The sequence below is a fragment of the Manis pentadactyla genome, chromosome 10 (assembly GCF_030020395.1).
Source record: "Manis pentadactyla isolate mManPen7 chromosome 10, mManPen7.hap1, whole genome shotgun sequence".
In the NCBI taxonomy this organism is placed as follows: domain Eukaryota; kingdom Metazoa; phylum Chordata; class Mammalia; order Pholidota; family Manidae; genus Manis; species Manis pentadactyla.
Genome location: NC_080028.1, coordinates 7,421,605 through 7,438,326, shown reverse-complemented (window position 1 = coordinate 7,438,326; position 16,722 = coordinate 7,421,605).

The following is a 16,722-nucleotide window of genomic DNA, read 5'->3' as shown; positions in this document are numbered from 1 at the left end:
GTTAGACCACATACTCACTGCAATGTTACGAGGCAGAAGTGGCAGAAATAATTAAGTGGGCGGGAAAAAATGCTGTCCTTGCCCAGGCCAGAGGTGGTGCTGGGGAAGGGGAAGATGGGTTCATCCAGAGTCAGGAGTACAGCAATGGGAGCTCAGTGTTTGCACGTATTTGAAATTTATCACAAGGAGAAGTTGGGAAGGGCTAAAAAGCCACAAGTCTCCGATTGAGCTGTTTCCAACATCAGTCGTCTAGGAGATGGACCCAGTGAGCTGCTTTCGTTTACGTAGCTTACTTGAATCTTTGAAAACAAACCCAATGGACAAATGAGAAAACTGCAGCTCAGGAGAAATAACTTGGTTAACATCACACTGCCAGTAAAAAAGACTAACCAGAGTGTCAGTGGTCTGTTGGACTCCAAAGCCTGCCTTCTCTGTAGCTTCATCTCCCTTACTGGAGAAAAGCCCTCGAGATGGCTTGAAGAAACTAATACAAATGACACGGTCCCTTTTCCAAGCAAATTCAACATACAGACTAGAAAAGGGATTGGGGTCTGGGGGAACTGAGGAGCCCTAAAGATAAGCTCCAAGTTGCCTCCTTTTATAACCAAGGAAGCCAATGGCTTCCTGGAATGTTACTTTCATGATATCACCCTGTTTAAAGAGCCCATTGGCCAGCATCAAAAAGAATAAGATGTTTGGGAATAAATATAACGTGTAAGACTTGTACACTGAAAACTGCAAAACATCACTGAAAAAATTAAAGACCTAAAAAATGAAAAGATCATAGAATAGTCTTTTTCAACAAACAGTGCAAGAACTAGATACCCACATTCAGAAGAATGAAGCTGGACCTCTAGCTCACCACAAATAGAAAAAGTAACTCAAGATAGATTGTGGACCTAAATGTAATAACTAAAACTATAAAAATCATGGAAGAGAGCAAGTATAAATCACAATAACCTTGGACTAGGCAGTGGTTACTTCGATGAGATATCAAAAGCACAAGCAACCAAAATAAAAATTGGACTTCCTCAAAATTTAAAACTTATGTGCATCAAAGGACACTATGAGGAAAGTGGGAAAAAAACCCACAGAATGGGATAATATATTTTCAAATCATATCTGGTAAGGGTCTGTATATACAGACTATATAAAAATTCTGTAATGAACAGACAACCCAGGGAGGGAGAAGAGGAATAAGGGGCATTACGATTAGCAATGTAATGTACGGGTGGGGGTGGGGGCACGGGGAGGGCAGCATAGCACAGAGAAGACAAGTAGTGACACCGTAGCATCTCACTATGCTGATGGACAGTGACTGTAATGGGGTGTGGGGGGGGACTTATAATGGGGGGAATCTGTAACCACAATGTTGCTCATGTAGTTGTATATTAATGATACCAAAATAAGAAACAACCCAATGAAAAAGGCGAAGCATTTGAAGAGAGATTTCTGCAAAGATAGAATAGACTATATACCCATACAATAGAATATTATTCAGCCATGAAAAGGAATGAAGTACTGATTTATATGCCAACATGGATGAACTTTGAAAACATGCTCAGTGAAAGAAGCCAGACACAAAAGGCCACATATTGTCTGATTCTATTAATATGAAATGCCCAGAATAGGCAGATCCACAGAGACAAAGTATAGACTAGTGGTTTCCAGGGGCTGGTTCAGGAGGAGAGTGGGGAGTGGCTACCAATGGGGACAAGGTTTCTTCTTGGGGTGATGACAGTGTTCTGGAATTAGTGGTGATTGTTGCACAGCTCTGTAGATATATTGAAAACCACTGAGTTGTAAGCTTTAAAAGGGAAAATTGTATACTATGTGAATTATATCTCAAACAAAAAGGAGGCCACCAACCAGCTGGAGGGCCAGCTAGGATAGTGCTGCTTTAAGGGGCCACCTTCCAAGAGCCTACCTGAAATTTTAGGGATGTTTACCCTGCAGATGGGAAGCTTGGAAAGTCAAAAGAGTGGGCCTAAAGGACCACTAAGAGGAACTGTTCTTAGTTGGAGGCTTGAACAAAATTTGATCCAGGGTAAGTAGGGTTACCTTGGGATATAGTGAGTTTCCACTGAAAGTGGAAGAAACAGAGACAGCTAGTGTCATCTTCAATCTTTTGATACAAGACAGAAAAAAATAAAACTAGATAATTCATTTTATAAGGGAATGTTCAACAATGGTATATAATGATCTCACCTAAGCCTGACATCTTTGAGAAGAAAGTTTATCATCCTTACTATTGGCCAAACAGAAATTAGCCCAGAAGTGAGAGTAAGCAGCAAGTAACATCCCACCTCATAACCCTACACGTGAGTTCAGTCATTTCCCACTTACGAAGCACTGAAGGCCTACTGTATATAACAAGCTCTGGAGACAGAAGAAGGGAGAACTAAAGCAAAATGAGGTGGTAGTCGGAGTAAACTATAACTGAAGGATTTGGGAATTAACATAAGTGTCCCCCTAATGATGAGTGGATAAAGAAGTTGTGGTACATATATGTAATGGAATATTTTCAACCATGAGAAAGGAGGTCCTGCCACTTGACATCATGGATGGACCTAGAGGACATTATGCTAAGTGAGATAAGTCAGACCAAGAAAGCAAATAATACATGATCTCATTTATATGTAGAATCTAAAAAGAGCCAAACTTCAAAAAGAGAGAGTAGAATGGTGGTCACCAGAAGCTGGAGGGAGGGGAGCTGGGGAGATGTTTAAGAGTACAAACCTGCAGGTAGTAGATAAATAAGTCCTGGGGAATCCAATACACAGCAGAGTGGCTATAGTCAACAATACTGTAGTATAACCTTCAAAAGTGCTAAGAACATAGCTCTTAATCGTTCCCACCACAAAAAGTAAATGATAATTATGTGACATGATAGAGGTGTTAGCTAATGGCTTGATAGAGGTGCTAGCTAATGCTACAGTCATGGCAATCATATCGCAACATGAATGTATCAAATGAACACTATGCTTCAGACTTGCATTGTACATGTCAACTATATTTCAATTTAAAAAATCAAAAGGTTCAGACTGAGTATGAAGAGAACTCAACAGTTCTATGACCTTAGGCAAATAATCTGACTTCAATCGTCCATTTTTGAAACTGAGATAATGTTGTCCATCCTACTGTCCCACTGAATCCTTGTAAAGATAAATGAGTATGGGTGAGGAAATGCATAAATTAAAATTCTTGTATGTTGTGGGTGGGAATGTAAAATGGTGCAGCCACTGTGGAAACAGTACATCTTAAAAATTAAACATAGAACTACCATAAGACCCATAAATTCCACATCTGAGTATATACACTAAGGAATTAAAAGCAGGGACTTGAGTAGATATTTGTAAACCCATGTTCACAGCAGCATTATTCACAATATCCAAAAGTTAGAAACAACCTAAATGTCCATCAATGGGTGAATGGGTAAACACAATGTGGTACATAGATATAATGGAATATGATTCCTTAGAAAGGAAAGAAATTCCTATAACACAGGTGAACCTTGAAGACATTAAGCTAAGTGAAATAAACCAAACACAAAAGGACTGACATTGTATGATTCCACTTATGTGAGGTGCCTACAGTAGCAAAATTCATAGAGACTAAAAGTAGGTGTTTTCCAGGAGCTGAGAGAGGGGACTAGGGCATTAGTGTTTAATGGGTACAGAGTTCAGCTTGGGTTGCACAACGTGAATGTACTTAATGCACTGAATTGTACACTTAAAAGTGATGAAAATGGTAAGTTTTATGTATATTTTACCACAAAAATATTACATAAAATTGTATTTGTGAAAGTATGTTGTAAACTATAAAGCACTGATCCGTGTATTACGTTATTTCCTTCCTTCCTGCATGCTGTCAAGTAGTTAGCTAAAAAGGAGCCAATTCTATATTGTTACCTGTAAGAATGATAGATTTATGGCCATGAAATCTATCTAGTCTGTCCTCCTAGTTCACAGAGATCAGCGCTGGAAAAGAAGGGGGAGAGATGGGCGTTGGAGTCCTTGCAGCAATAAGCAAGGAACAGGATGAGCAGTTTTTCACACATGGTCTGGTGAAGAGGGAAAAAGGAAATAAAGCAGTCGCTGGTGATGGCCTAGGATAAGTTACACAAAACAGTAGTCTCAACACATCAGGGCTGCCACATGGTCACAGGCAGAAGACAAAAAGACAGGAAAGAAGAAAGAGGACATAGCCATCTGAAGAGTGTGTGACTGGACGTCCTATTTGTACAGCAAGTACAGTGCTGAACAGTAAGGCACAGGCCTGTGCAGAATGCTGTCCTGAGGGTGGGCAGCAGCGGAGACACGCATGACTCCAATGAACAGAATTTATAGAGGTGAGAAACACAATGCCTGGAAAGGAAAAGGAATGGGATTAACAGAAGCTTAAACACTGCAGAAAATGATGATTGGTGAATGTAAAGAAATAACAAGAGAAACTATCTAAAATGAATCACAGAGAAAAAAGACTGAAAAATAAAATGAACAGAGCCTCTGTGAGACAATATCAAGCAATCTAACGTGTAATTTAAGTTCTAGGAAAGGCAAAAGAAAAAAAATTTTTTTTTAAATGACAGTATTTTCCAAATTTGATGAAAACCATAAGCTCACAGATCCAAGAAGTTCAATGACACCTAAGAAGATAAACACATACAAAACCATACCGAGACATATTATAATGAAATTGCTAAAAAAACAGTAAAAAGAGAAAATCTTAAAAGCAGCCAGAAGACAAAAAGACACATTATAGAACAAAGACGACTGTAAATTTCTCATTAGAAAGTATGCAAGTCAGAAAACAATGAAAAAATCAATCAATCTAGAATAACCTCCAAAAAATGAAGGCAAACAGAATTTTTCAAATGGAACTTTTAAAATTACTAAATTAATTCAAAAGATAACACACAAAGGGGGGGAGTAACAAAGGACAGATAGAAAAATAAATAAAAAGATGTAAGTTTTAAACTCAACCATAATGATAATTAAGGTAAATGTTCCAAACACTCCAATTAAAAGGTAGACATTAAAAAATAAATAAATAAATAAAAATTTTAAAAAAAGGTAGACATTGTCAGATTACATTTTAAAAATACAAGACCCAACTATATGCTCTCCAAAGAAATCCACTTTAAGTGTAAAGACTCAGATAGGTTAAAAGTAAAAGTATGGAAAAAGATATACATGCAGATGTTAAACAAAAGAAAACTAAAGTGACATTAATATCAGAAAGAGTAGACTTCAGGACAAGGAACATCATCAGGGATAAAGAGGGATATTTCTTCATGATAACCATGTTAATTCATCAAGAATATGTAAAAATTATAGTGTGTATATCAAGATGTATCTGACAATTTATAGGAAATGGAAACATTCCTTGAAGCACAAAAATAACAAAAAGTGATACAATAAAAATAGGAAATCTGAAATGCTCTAAATCTATTTTTTAAATTGAATTCATTATTAAAATCTTCCCACAAGCAAAACTCCAGGCCAAAATTATTTTGTGAATGAATTCTATCAAACAAATATTAACATATCTACTATTATATTAAGAAATAACATAAATCATACAGAAATTCCTTCAGAATAGAATAGGAAAACTTATCAACTCATTTCATGAAATCAACATTGACCGGATACCAAGTTTTCTTTTAATTGTAAGAAAACTAAAGACCAATAGCCCTCATGAACATGGATATAAAAACCCTAAAGTATTAGCAAATAAAGTCCAGCAGTATATAAAACAATACTATATCATGATCAAGTGGGTTTTTTCCCAAGAATCAAGGTTGGCTTAATATTCCAGAATCAGTCTGATTCTCCATATTAACAGAATATTAGCATAATAAGGGAGACAAACAATATGATCATCTCAATAGACGTACTCATTAATAAGAAAAAACCCTCAGCAAACTAACAATAGAAGTGAACCTCACAGCCTAAAATGATCATCTGTTAAAAACCAACAGCTAAAATCATATGTAATAAAATGAGAGAGAAAACACTTTCTAAGCTCAGGAATGAGGCAACAATCTCTATTCTCACCAATTCTTTACAACATTATCCTGGATATTCTAGCCAGCAATATAAAGCAAGAAAAAGAAATCAAAGACTAAATGGCTGGAAAGAGAGAGGTAAAACTGTTTTTATAATGTGTCATGATCATGTAAGTAAAAAACCCTAAGGAGTCTACAAACAAGCTACTAGAACCAATAAGTGAATTTAGAAAGGTGGCAGGATACAAGAAAAGCTTTAAAAGATCACTTGTATATCTATATACCAGCAATTAAGAGTTAGAAAATGAAATGTACACATTCTAGATGTGAGTCTTTTGTCAGATATGTGGTTTGCAATATTTTCTGCTAGTTAAGAGCTTGTCTTTTCATCCCCTTAACTGATTTTTACAGCCCAAAGTTTTAAATTTGATGATAGTCAATAACAAATTTTTTTAATTATGGATCATGCTTTTGGCATTATGTCTAAGAAGTCTTCAACTAAACCTTAAGTCCTAGAAATTTCCTCCTACGTAATATAGAAAGTTTTAGAGTTTTAGGTCTTACATTTAAATCTGTGATCAATTTTGAGCTTTTTTGTGCAGAGGTTTAGCTTGAGCTTGTTTTTGCTTTGGTTTGGTTTTGTTTTGCTTGTGGATATGCAGTTATTCTGGCACCTTTATTAAAAAGACTACCCTTCTTCCATTGAATTGTCTGTACACCTTTGTTAAAAATCAGTCATGCCCATGTGGGGCTATTTCTTTCTGGGTTCTCTATTCTGTTCCATTATCTATACCACCACAGACTTAATTAACGTAGCTCTATTGTAAGTCTAAAATCAGAAGGAGTGATTCTTCACATTTTATTGTTCTTTCTCAGAATTGTTGTAGCTACTCTCGTTTCTTTGCCTTTCCATATAAATTCTAGAATAATCTTGTCTCTGTTTACAGAAAAAAAAAAATCTTGCTGAGGTTTTGATAGGAATTGTGTTACCTCTGTGTATCAGTTGAGGGAGCTTTGCCATCTTCACTGTGTTGCATCTTCCAGTCCAGGAACACAGAATGTCTGTTTATTCAGATCTTTGATTTCTTTCATCAATGTTTTGTAGCTCGCAGCATACAAGTCCTGTAAATGTTTTGTTAGATTTACACCTACATTCTTTTTTTTAAGTGATTGTAGATGATATTGTACTTTTTAATTTTGATTTTCTTCTTAAGTTATTTCAGTTTTATTGATAGTATCTAAAAATACAATTGATTTTTGTATGTTTATCTTGTATCCTGTGACCTTACTGAACTCAACTTATTAGTTCTGGTCAATTTTTGTTCTTAATTTCATGGGATTTTCTACATAGGCCATGATGTCATCTGCAAAAACAAATGTTTTATTTCTTCCTTTCTGATCCATATCTCTTTTATTTCCTTTTTTTGCCTTACTGCACTGGTGAGAATTACAAGTACCATGTTGACTAGTAGTGGTGAGAGGGGACATCTTTGCCTTATTTCTGATCTTAGAGGGAAAATATTCAGTATTTTACCATTAAGCATAGTATTAGTTGAAGGTTTTCTGTAGATTTTTTTTATCAAGTTGAAGAAGTCCCCTCTATTTCTAGTTTCTTGAGTTTTTAATCATGAATACGTGCTTATTTTTGTCAATTGCTTCCTCTCTATCAATTAGTTTGATCACATGATTTTTCTTCTTTCACTTATTAATATGGTAGATTACATTGATTTATTTTCATATACTGAACCAGCCTTGCATCTCTGGAATAAACTCCACTTGGTCATGGTATATATAATTCTTAAATGTTGTGAATCCTATTTGCTAAGATGTGTTAAGAACTTTTGAATCTATATTCATGAGAGATACTGGTCTGTAGTTTTTTTTTTAATATTTATAAACTGTCTTTTGTTTTGGTATCAGAGTAATACTGGCCTCACAGGATGAGTTGGGAAATGTCTCTCCTCTTCTATTTTTTGAAAAAGATTGTGTAGAATTGATGTTAATTCTCTAAATATTTGTTAGAACTCTCCAATGAAACCACTTGTGCCTGGAGATTTCTTTTTTGAGAGAGTTTAAATAACTAATTGAATTTCCTTAATAGTTCCAGGGCTATTCAAATTATCTATTTAATATTTGATGAGGTAAGGTAGTTTGTACTTTATGAGAAATTGGGCCATTTTTACCTATGTTCTTAGATCTGTGTGTATAGAGCTGTTTGTAGTATTCTCTTATTACCTTTTAATGTCTGTAGTGTCTGTAATGACATTACCTATTTCATTCCTAATATTAGTAATGATGTTTATTAATTTTGTTGATCTTTTCAAAAAATCTGGGGTTTTTTCATGTTTTTTTTTCTATTGCTTTTCTATTTTCAATTTCATTGATTTCTGTTTTTATCTTTATCACTTTCTTCTATTCCTTCTATGGGCTTATTTTCTATCTTTTTCTAGTTTCTTGAGATGGGAATATAATTATTCACTTGAGATTTTTCCTCTTTTCCAATGTAAACAGGTTGTGCTATAAATTTCCCTCTCCAATTAACTTAAGCTGCATCGTACAAAGTTTTATATGTTATATTTCCTTTACATTCAGTTAAATATTTAAAAATTTCCCTGGAGACTTCATCTTTGACCAATGGATTATTTATAAGTGTGTTGTTTAATTTTCAAGTGTCTAAAAATTTTCCTGTATCCTTCTATTACTGATTTCTAGTTTGATTCCATTGATCCCAATGGTCAGAGAAACATACTAGGTATGCTATCAATACTTTTTAAGTTTATTGAAATTTGCTTTATGGCCCAACATATAATCTATCTTGGCATATGTTCCATGGGCACTTAAAAAAGAATGTGTATTCTGCACTGTTGAGTAGATTTTTCTATAATGTCTATAATGTCCATTAGATCTTGTTATTTGATGGTGCTATTGAGTTATATAGGCCTGCTAGTTTTATGTCTAATTGTTTATCAATTGTTGAGAAAGGGTGTTGAAGTCTCTAATTATAATTATAGAGACATATCTTTCTACTTTCAGGTTTATCAAATTTTTTCCCACATATGCTGCAGCTCTGTTGCTTGGTGCATATACATTTAGGATTCTATGTCTTCTTGATGGACTGACCCTTCTATCATCATATAATATCCCTCCCTATCCATGGTAACTTCCTTTGTTCTAAAGTCTACTTTATCTAATATTAATATAGCCACTCCTACTTTCTTTTTATTAATGTTTGCATGTATATCTTTTTCTATCAATTTACTTTCACTCTACAATTACTGTACTTAATATCTTTGCTATATTTGGAAGTGAATTTCTTATAAACAGCAGATAGCTGAGTCATGCTTTTAAATCCATCTTCCTTAGATGATTTCCATTTATTGTAGTGATTAGCATGTTAAGTCCTAAGTCTACTGTTTTGTGTTTTCAGTTTGTTCTCTCTGCTTTTTATTTCTCTGTTTTCTTTTTTCTACTGTACTGTGGGTTACATGAACATTTTTAGAATTCTACTTTGATTTATCTATAGTGTATTTTAGTACATTTCTTCATAATAGTTTTTTAGTGCTTATTCTAGCTATTACATTATATACACATAACCTATCAAAATCTACTGGTGGTGACATTTTACCAGTTTCAGTGAAGTACTGAAACTTTAGTTCCATTTGTATACCTTTACCCTGCTCATTCCAGTATCTTCCTCTACACATTCTGAGAACCATATTAGATAATACTACAGTTTTCGCTTCAATTGTCAAATATAATTTAGAAAACTCAAAATAGAAGAGAAGTCCATTTATTTACCCATACTTTTTTTTCTTAGAGTGTTCTCTTTTCCTTCCTGATGTTCTAAGATTCCATTTATTTTGTAATTTCCTTTCTGTTAGACAACTTTCTTTAGTCATTTTCTTTTTAGGGTAGGTCTGCTGGCAACAAATTCTCTTAGTCTTCCTTCATCTGAGAATGTCTTGATTTCCTCTTCATTGCCGTCTTGCTAAACTGCCCCTTTCCTGGGCCTGTGGCTTCAGTATTGTTTTGGTCTGTGCCAACTGATGTTTCAGGTTCCAACCTTTTCCAAATTTAGTCTGGTTAATGTGAGGCAAAAACTCCAAAAATATGAGAAAACTCCAAAACTCACCACATCATTCCTTGGCTCTAAATGTCCCTGTCTGATCTGCCTTCTTCTCTCCACCTGTTAGAGTTTCCTTGTTTGTTCACTATATAGGCCCCATATATATAAAGTGTCCAGGGTTTTTAGTTGTACCTAGCAGGGGAAATAGGAAAAACTACATTTACTCCATCTTTCCAGAAGCAGAAGTCTTGAAAAGATTTTTATAAATAATATTTATAACAGCACTAAAAAAGAAATACTTTAAAATAAATCTTAAAATATATATAATATCCCCCTACACTGAAAACTAAAAAACACTAGTGAGAGAAATTTAAAAGGCCTAAAAGTGGAGAGATATACCATGTTCATGAATTAGAAGATAATATTGTTAAGATGTCATTTTCCCCAAATGGACCTATAGATTCAATGCAATCACAAAAATTCCAGGGTTATTTTTCAATGAACAAGCTAGTTAGATTTATAGGAAATGCAAAGGATATAAAATAGCCAAAGTAATTTTGAAAAGAAAAAACAAAGTTCAAGGACCTACCCTACCTGACATGAAGACTTACTATAAGGTTACAATAATCAAAATAGTAAGATATTATTATAAGCATGAACAGGCAGATCAATAGAATGGAACACAGAGTCCAAAAAGAGACCCACATATTTTATTCATGGACAACTGATTTGCACTAAAGATGCCAAGGTAACTAAATAGTGAAAAAATGATCATTTTAAAAAATGATAGGGGGACAATTAGACAGTTATAAGCAAAACAAAACAAAACTTTGATCTATATGTCAAACGATATACTATAAAAAATAACTCAGACTTAAAAGTAAAAGTTACCTATTGAAACTTCTAGAAGGAAACAGTAGAAAGAAAATCTTTGGAAATGTAAGGAAGCAAAGATTTCTTAGGACACAAAAATCAAGAATCTAAAAGAATGTTTTGATCAATTTTACTAAAACACTTTGACAATTTAACACTTCTCTTAAAAAAACACAATTAAGAAAATGAAAAGGCAATCCACAGACTGGGAGGAAATATTCACCATACATAAGCTTGGTATACTTGGTAAAAGACAGGCCTCTAGAATAGACAAAGAACCCCAACAATTTAATTAGAAGACAACCCAGTTAGAAAATGAGCAAAAGGCAACCCACAGAATGGGAGAATATATTCATAAATGATTTATCCGATAGAGTTAACATCCAAAATATATTTTAAAACTCATATGCCTCAACACCAAAAAACAAATAACCTGATTAAAAAATGGGGGGAGGATGTGAACAGACATTTTTCCAAAGAATAAATTCAGATGGCCAACAGGCACATGAAAAGATGCTCCACATCGCTAGTCATCAGAGAAATGCAAATCAAAGCCACAATGTGGTATCACCTCACACCAGTTAGGATGGCCACCATCCAAAAGACAAGGAACAAGTGCTGATGAGGATGTGGAGAAAGGGGAACCTGCCTACTCTGTTGGTGGGAATGTAAATTAGTTCAATCACAGTGGAAAGCAGTATGGAAGTTTCTCAAAAAACTAAAAATAGAAATACCATTTGACCCAGGAATCCCACGCCTAGGAATTCACCCAAAGAAAACAAGATCCCTGATTCAAAAAGACATATACACCCCTATGTTTATCGCAGCACTATTTACAATAGCCAAGATATGGAAGCAACCTAAGTGTCCATCAGTAGGTGAATGGATAAAGATGTGGTACATGTACACAATGGAATATTATTTGGTCATAAGAAGAAACCAAATCCTACATTTGCAACACATGGATGGAGCTAGAGAGTATTATTATGTTCAGTGAAATAAGTCAGGAGGAGAAAGACAAGTACCAAGCGATTTCATTCATTTGTGGAGTATAATGACAAAGCAAAACTGAAGGAACAAAACAGCATCAGACTCACAGACTCCAAGAAGGGACTAGCGGTTACCAAAGGGAAGGGGTTGGGGAAGGAGGGAGAAAGGGATTAAGGGGCATTATAATTAGCACACATAATACAGATAGGTTATGGGGGAAGGCGGTACAGCATGGAGAAAACAAGTAATGACTATAGCATCTTACTAAGCTGATGGACAGTGACTGCAATGAGGTGTGGGGTGAGGACTTGATAATATGGATGAATGTTGTAACCACAGTGTGGCTCATGTGAAACCTTCATAAGTTTGTATATCAATGATACCTTAATAAAAAAAAGTGCCAAAAAAAAAGAAAGAAAATGGGCAAAAGATTTAAACAGACACTTCACATGATAAGATATGTAAATGGTCAATAAGCAAATGGGAAATGCTTAACATCATTAGTCTTCAGGGAAATGCAAAACCACAGTGAGATACATGATCTATCCACTAAAATGGCTCGAATGAAAAAGATCGTCAATACTAAGTGTTAATGAGAATATGGAGCAACTAGAATTCTACAGTGCTTTTTAGCATGTAAAATGCCAAATTTGGAAAATAGTTTGACAGTTTTATAAAGTTATTCACATCCTTACCATATCACCCAGGAATTCTATCCCAGGGTAATTACTCCAAAAATTTGTCCACATATTTGTCCATTCATATTTGACTTATTCATAATAGGTCCAACCTGAAAACAAGCGTCCTCCACCAGGTGGACACATATCCACACGCTGGAATACCACTGCACAGTAAAAAAAAAATGAGCCAATGCGCACAGCAACATGGGCGAAGCTCAAAAAGCTTTACGTTAAATGAAAAAAGCCAGATATGAAAGCATATACTATATGGTTCCATTCTAGAAAAGGCAGAACATACCTATTACAAGCAAAAATCAGAAAGGTGCCTAGGGCCAGAGGAGTGGGGACCAGCGGGACAGGGCTAGCGGGGACTCTGGGGTGGCAGGAATGTTCTCTTTCTTGTTTGTAGTGGTAGTACGCTTATCATCAACTGTACATTTAAAATGGATGCATTGTATTATATATTCATTATATGAAATAAGGTTGATTAAAAGAAATTCAGCTGACTTCTTTCCTTCCTTATTTCCTTGGATCTTGCTGCAAGTTGTGACGCTGGTGCCCACTCCTTCCTTCCAAAACGCTCTTTCTTTGACTTCCCTGTGCCATCTCTCGTGGTTTCTCTTCCTTCTCCGACCACCCTTCGGAAGCCTTTTCCCAGATGGATGTCACGGTGCCGGCCAGTTCCTCAAGTACTGGTGTGTCGAGATCTCTGCTACTCTCTCAACACACTCCTGGCTGACCTCCTCTGCTTCCAAAGTTTAGTTAATGACCTCGATCTTGGGCCCAGCTTTTCCCAAACACAAGGGAAACAGCTCCATCTGGAATAAGCAATAGGTACCCCAACTCCACATGGCCTATACTGGGCTCCTCCCTCCACCCTGGGCACGCCTTGGGTTCCTTTCAATGACCACTGACCCCCAGTTGCTCAGGTGAGAAACCAGGGAATCTTCCTTGATTCCTCTGTACTATTGGTTCCCCATCCAGTGCAAGTCTTTTCTATTCTGTCTCCCAAGTCATTCATGAATTTGTCCCCTTCTGTGCATCCCCACTGGCTCAGGCACTCAGAGATGCTTTCCTAGTCTATTGCAGTAAGCTTCCAAACTAGCCTCCTACCTCCAGCCTTTCTCCCTCCAAGGCATACTCCTAACCACAGCCAGATTACGTGATTGGAAATTTTCTAGAATATAGTTTACTTACAGATCAGATGCAAAATTTCCAACCAGCATGGCATTCCCAATCCTTCCCCGTTATTACCTCCTTCCGACACCATCTTATAACAATCTCAGCCCTTGGAATGTCACACTTTCTTATCAAACATGCTTTGGGTTTGTTTTCACTTCCCTGGGCTCATGACATTCCCTCTGTCTGGAATGCCCTTGGCCATTCTTTTCTGGTGAACAACACCTGCTCATCCTCCAATACCCAGCTCCACATTCCTGTGCCACGAGCCATCTCTGGCCCTCGCTCCTTGTTTCCAGAACACTCAGCATCTGCCTCTACCCCGGCATGTGAGCACATCACACTGTATCATAACGTTCTGCGTCGGAGTGTATCTTCCACTAGACTGTGAGCAGCTAGACAGTCGCAGTCTTCTCTGTCCTCTCCGTAGTCCAGAGCTTGGAACATAGTTCTTGGCCCAGAGCAGGCTGCTCAGTAAATGTTGAAGAAATGGATGGTGGGCAAATGGGTAGACGGATGAATGGCTAAATGAAAGAAGGAAAAAAGGAAGCTCTTGGGCCCCGTGGTTTCTCCTTGGTAATATTACACACCCACACGCACACATTCACACCCGTCCTCAATACATTCCTTCTGAATATTCCTGTGTGTTTTCTTCCTTGTGTTATATTTTATGAATAATGTAAAATTTTTGTATGAACCATCATGAAGTATTGGCCTGGTCACCCAGTTGTCATTGAAACAGGAAAATAATCCCACAAACAGCTCCAGAGACTACAGATGCTCTTAAGATATCCCTGTTTCTTCTTCCTCTCCTAGCGATGGGAGTGCAGAGAACAGCAGCAAGGGCAGCACAGGGGGTTCAGAACTTTGAGCTCTAATTTTCCCTTGCAACTGATAAATTCCAGGAAAAATCCTGAAGTTATAAGGAGCAGCAAAGGAAGAGGAAGAAGTGCAGGGAGAAGCCTGGATGGTTTCCTTCAAGAAGTCAAGATTCAGTCTCTCCAAGGAGCCTGTGTCCCCGACCCTCCAGCGCATGTTCCCATCCCCTCCTCTGCCTTCACGCTTCAGGGAGCCTGGAAGGAATCTTTCACTAAGGAGGCCTCTCCAGTCTGCTATGATCTCACTGTGGGACGATTCCTAAAGACACATCCCACCTTACTCCACCTCAGCAAACCTCCTGGCAGGAGGCCGCATGCTCTCTAGCCTCCCCCCCCACCAGCCACCATCCCAGCAGCCAGCGGTTGAACTGCACACCACACACTGCTTCACTGAATTCCCTAGACGGACATTCCGTGACGGTGGGAACATTCTAGACCTGCACTGTCCAACATAGCACCATGGCTACTGAGCGCTCATAAGGTCGTGCGGGCACCTGGGGAGCTGCATTTGCGTGCCACCGTAATTAACGTAAATGTGAGCAGCCCTCTGTGGTGGTGGCTACGGTCTTAGCGCAGCTCCAGCCTACCCTGAAGTGCAGATGATAATCCTCATTGGACAAGTGGGTAAACTGGAACCTCTGTGAGGTCCCTAAGTCAGTGCACGGGAGGGGCCAGGGCTCCCCCAACAGGTCAGGGGGAGGAGAGGGGAACGTGACGTTCAATGTCCTCCAAAAGATCAGCTCAGAGACACGGAGGCAGCACGAAGAAACCAAGAAGTTCCCAAGCCTACACTGACGTCAGCAACCAATGCTAACACATCAGAAGCAGGGCCAGTCAACAACGGCAGCAGAGGAAAAGGATGGCCAGAGAGGCCCTCCCCGCTCCACCGGGAAGGCAGCACGGGCTCCCGCACCCCAGCCCTGACAGAGGGGCGGCCCCAAAACGCTGATGGGTCTTGGTGCTCTCAGAGCAAACCGACCCACTGCCAACCGGCAGCCACGGCGCGATGCCCATGATTCCCAGCGTTGGCCAGATGATACTAGAGCCCCGCTGGCCCGCCTGCGGGGAGAGGCCACTGAATGAGTTACCTGCCTTTCCGTGTCCATTCATGCCACCGGCCTGGGTCCAAGAACAGGCAGCGTCCTCTTGTGCCAGGTCGGGTTTCTGAGCCTGCAGGCCAAGAACGACGTGGCTTGCGAGGGTGAGGAGTGTGCCCTGGTGGTGACCTGTCCCGGAGCCAGCGGCCTTTCGCTGGGAAGCCCCCAGCTTTTCTGCAGTTAGAGCTGCGTCTGTCCATGGTGCTCGGCAGGGGAGTGCAGGCAGGAAGCACTCTGGCGGCTCAAGACCCTCCTCTTGGAGAAAAATGCCCTATTACCGGCCCACAAAGACTCCTTTCCCTTCAATTTAGAGAGTTTGCTCTCACAGCACATGTGAGGCCCTAAGTCACACAGTGCGCACCACACGCGGTAGCACATTCCTGCTCACCCCGCCCGCCTCTGCAGCACGCCGCTGGCCTTCTGGCCTGCGTGCACCTGACTCCACGTCACGGTGTGCGCGCTCCAGGGGCCCGGCCTTGCCCCTGAGCACCGTGCAACCAGCGCCCTCCACCACACAGCTCTCAGCCGCAGCATCAGCCCCTCCACGAGGTTCTCCAGCTCCGGCTGCTGCAGCCACGCGGCCGTGCTCGAACTCACTTCCCCGTGAGAATGCGCTCCAGAGCCCTGTCACTAACGGTGTTCTTCCTCACCAGCTGGAACACCATCCTCCAGTATCGCAGGTTTCACAGTGCCAGGACTGCACAGAGCACGGGACTGGGGTCTCTGAAGGCACACACCCCTCTTGGATTTAGTGTGGACGGTATTTTGATCCAAGCCTCTGCAGACCAAGTTATTAAATGAACAAGCAGATAAACTAACGTTCCCCTGGAGAGAAAACCGATTCAGGAATGTGGAGCGCTGGATTCTAAGGTGATGTGGAATAAGGAGAGAAGACCATGAGGGAGGGAGAGTAATAAGAACAAAAACAGTGCAGGGGGCAGGAAAATGG